General features: G+C 42.4%; 1 pseudogene; it reads left to right on the top strand.

Moving 5' to 3' along the window:
- The first annotated feature begins 710 nt into the window (after positions 1 to 710).
- Positions 711 to 1,648, top strand: LOC102842234 (annotated as a pseudogene).
- Positions 1,649 to 4,154: the final 2,506 nt, after the last annotated feature.

The raw sequence follows: 4,154 nt of genomic DNA, 5'->3' as shown, positions 1-4,154 counted from the left end.
TTGTTTCATGAAACCATGTCTGTGTGATTCCAAAACTTGTGTTCTTAACTACCTTGCTCTGACTTTCTTCTGCAAGCTATATAACATCAGATACTTTCCAGCCGTTCCATGAGAGCATGCATCTCTTCAAAACTATCTGGAGGACAAAAGTCCCAGCTGGTCACCAGAGCGCCAGCATCTTGTCCACTTAGTCTCCCTCTCAGTCCTCTTATCCAAAGAAAGGAATTAACTGAAGCAGAATTTTAAATCACTTAGACCTTGCACGTCAGGAGTCTACTTCTAACTAAAGAAGTACACATTACATTTAGAGTTATTCTATGTACACTGAATATTATACTTTCCAAAATGTATCTTCTTTCCTACTAGCTCATTTAGTTTTCTAAAAACAATACAACAAGTCATCTATTCAGTGACTAGAGATGAAGTCCAGAACCCTCATAAAATAACAAAATTTATAATTTCTACAGAATATGCAGAAATATAAATATATCTTCATACAGACATAGCCATATGTATGGAAATAGATGATTTAAAACGTGTACCTACAGACCCCTCCTGGCAGTGGCTGTTTGGGACTGGTGCTGCTGTCATTGCGCTGTGAGCTGCGAGCCTGGCGGGAATGCACAGAGTCCCACCCTGGTATCCTGGTGCCTGGGGCTCCACACTCCTGATGCTGCGTGAGTGCTGAGCACACACAGGCGACCGGAATGATGGTGAAGAATTTCCTGGGCCAGAGCGTTCTCCGGAGTTCTTGGGACCAAGTGTTCATCGCCTCCTGACAGCGGTATCCGAATCCCTATAGCAAACATGTCTTGATAAAGGACATAGTACACCAGGAGGTGACCCCTGACCAGAAGCTCCTGTCCTGGCGACTCCTGACCGAGACCAATAGGATGCCTCTCTGGGCAAGTGGCTGTTTTCTGCCACTGTTGCCTAGTCGACGTACATCCTGGAGGACTAGACTGTGGACTCACAGAATCAAACCATGACCACCTTCACCTGGAACATCAACCACGCCCAGCTGATGGTGGTGGAGGAATGTTGTGTTTACTGTGTGAACTCTGGTAACAGCAGGTGGACCGAAATCCGACGGAAATTCTGGGTCTTCTCAGGCTTGTTTGGCGTCTCTAGAGCTGCTCAAGAATTTAGTCTGGCCGCGTTTAACAACGTGACCAAGACTACGCAGGGTTTTGACTATATCTTGGCGGAATCTCAAGATGTGAGGCCTCTCGGGAAAACACCTATTGAAACGTCCAAGGAAGTCAAGGAAAAGACAAAGGGGACGGCACTGGCAGCTACAGAAGAGGCCAAGAAGCTTTCCAACAAGGCAGTCACCAAGGTGCAGCAGCAGCAATTTTCTGCCGCCTTCCTGGACCTCCCTCCCCCAGTTACCACCACTGCCACCCACCAGACAATCCAGCTCCAAGGCCTCAGACCTGTACCCCCAGTGTGCTTTCTTATTAAAAATCAACTTCCGGCCCTATCTACTGTCTGGGGTGGGCTGGAGTGGGGGACCCATCTGGCCTCTACCGGACACCAAGCACGTTACCCATACCTATACCAGATCTGCTCACTACCCCATTGGGTGTCTGAGTGGCAGAGACGTGCCCCAGGTCACAGTGTGCGGGTGAACTGGTATAAACACTAGACTGTAAACTCCACAAGGACAGGGATCTTTTTGCCCTCTGATGTGTTCCAAGGACCTGAAATAATATCTAGCACATACAAGGCACTCAGTAAATTTCTGATGTGCCTGCATACAACATGTATCTACATACAAACATTTGTGTATGAGCTTGTTGGACTAAGACAGACTAGGAGGAAGGGTCTGGAAATCTACTTCTTAAAAAAAAAAAAAAGACTAGTGAAAACCTTATGAATAGCAGAGACAATGTAATAATAGAAGATCAGTCCCTCAGGTAGGAAGACCCCCAAAAACAGAACTGGGGAAAAACTGCCTCCTCAAAACAGAACTGACTTTAATGACATGTTTACAGTAAATGCAGGCCTGAGAAGCTTTATTGTATACATGTAATTATGGTGTTGGATGAAGTACATCCAGAATGATCCTTGGAAGCCAGGATGGTGAGACTTCATTTCTCATACTTTAAACATGTTATCAGGAGGGACCTTCCCTGGGGAAGGATATCATGTTTGGTAAAGTAGAGGGTCAGTGAAAAAGAGGAAGCCCTCCAATGAGATGAATTGGCACCAGGACAGCAGAGTGGGCTTGAACGGAACAATAACTGTCCAGATGGTGCATGACCAGGCGGTGTTTCATTCTCGTGTGCATAATGTCTCAATGAACAGGAACCAACTTGACAACACCTAACAACAATAACAACCTGAAATAGACATGTCTATATTTGCATACTGGAAATATGCACTGGCCTGCTAACCAAAAGGTCAATAGTTCATACCCATTAGCCACTCCTTGGAAACCCTTTACAGGGTTGCTACAGGTCATAATCAACTCAATGGCACTGAACAACAACAACAACATATTTGTATATTAGGCAAATACATACTCTTTTTTCATGACCTAGATTGTTGTTTTTGTTGTTAAGTGCCATCAAGTCGGTACCAACCCATAGTGACCCTGAACAGGGTTTCAGAGGCTGTAAATCTTTACAGAAGCAGAAAGCCTCATCTTTCTCCTGTGGAGCAGCTGGTAGTTTCAAACTGGTGACCTTGAGGTTCGAAGACCAATTCGTAACCACTACGCTACCAGAGCTCCTTCATGACCCATATATAGTGTGTTTATTCCTAATTGTCTCCTCATTTTCTCCTTATTCCATAGAAATCTGATCATTATTCTAATTTTTACTGAAGCTGTCCCTTTCTTATTTACCTCTATCAAAGTACTTATCATAATGCTGTGTGTCTATTTATTTACACATCTGTGTTCTCTGACTACGAGTTCCCTGAAATTCTAAGCATTTGAATTTTGTATATGCATTTGTCTATTTTATCTACATATTTGTTATTTGTCTCAGTGTCTTTGGTATTTTTGGTAATGTGTATTCCATAGTGATGCTAATAATTTTTGGTTGAGACAAGAAATGATTGTGTACTTCAAATTCAGATGTACAAGATGACTTCCTTTCCCAATCCAAACCCCAAAATTAAGATAAAGGAGCAACTGTATAGACAAATCACAGCTTATATAATTGTTTCATGAATGTCTACCATCAATTTTAACACATTATTTCCTATGTTAAATTATGAGCTGACTATATAATATGTTGAATAGTAATAAATTTACAGTCATATTTACATGTTTATAATCCTATCAAGGGAGGCCTGGTGTGGTGTTGTGGGTTAATGCTACAGACTGCAAAGCCATTTGACCTGCAAGGTCGGTGGTTCAAGCTCACCAGCTGCTCCTCGGAAACCCTATACTGGGTTGCTATGGGTCAGAATCGACTCAACAGAACTTAACAATTCTATCAAGTAATGTGTTTAAATTTCACAAGTTATAGTATCTTCATTTCCTATAGGAATAGATACACATAAGAAATTAAACTGGACTCATCAATTTGCTTGAGGAAGTCAAAGATTCATTACTGGTGAGATTTGGATGCTGATCCTTGACATTTATGCCATGATGGATTTCACTCTCTTGATATCCTTTGCATTCTAGTGATAGAAAATGAAGAAAAGGAAATACATACATAGGATGAGTCATCGCGTGATAACGGAACTGGCCAAGAACTGTAGGTCAGCTGTGTTTCAGGGAGTAAGTGTGCAACTAAAACATAGCTGGTGTATGCCAGTGCTGGCTGACATGAAGTCCAGCTGGCATTCTCTTTAAATTGCTTATTCTGACACCCCTCTCCCTGGGTTATGCCTTTCCAACGTCACAAAATTTTACACATCTCTATAATTCAGCTCTATGGGTCTGCATGGGAGTCCCTGAGTATCATAAACAGTTGATTTCTTGACTACTAGCCATGGGTTTGTGATTTTAATCCATGCAGAGGAGTCTCATAAGAAAGGACTGGTGATCATCTTCTGAAAGGTTATAACCTTGAAAATCCTATGGAGCAGTTGTATTTTGCACACAGAGGGCACAATGAGTTGGAATAAACTCAGCAGCAATGAATAACAACATGGGTCTGAGTGTCTTCACTAAGTTCCTACAGAACTCCATC

This window comes from Chrysochloris asiatica, unplaced genomic scaffold, assembly GCF_000296735.1.
Source record: "Chrysochloris asiatica unplaced genomic scaffold, ChrAsi1.0 scaffold00074, whole genome shotgun sequence".
Classification (NCBI taxonomy): domain Eukaryota; kingdom Metazoa; phylum Chordata; class Mammalia; order Afrosoricida; family Chrysochloridae; genus Chrysochloris; species Chrysochloris asiatica.
This window is presented reverse-complemented; position numbering and strand designations above follow the sequence as displayed.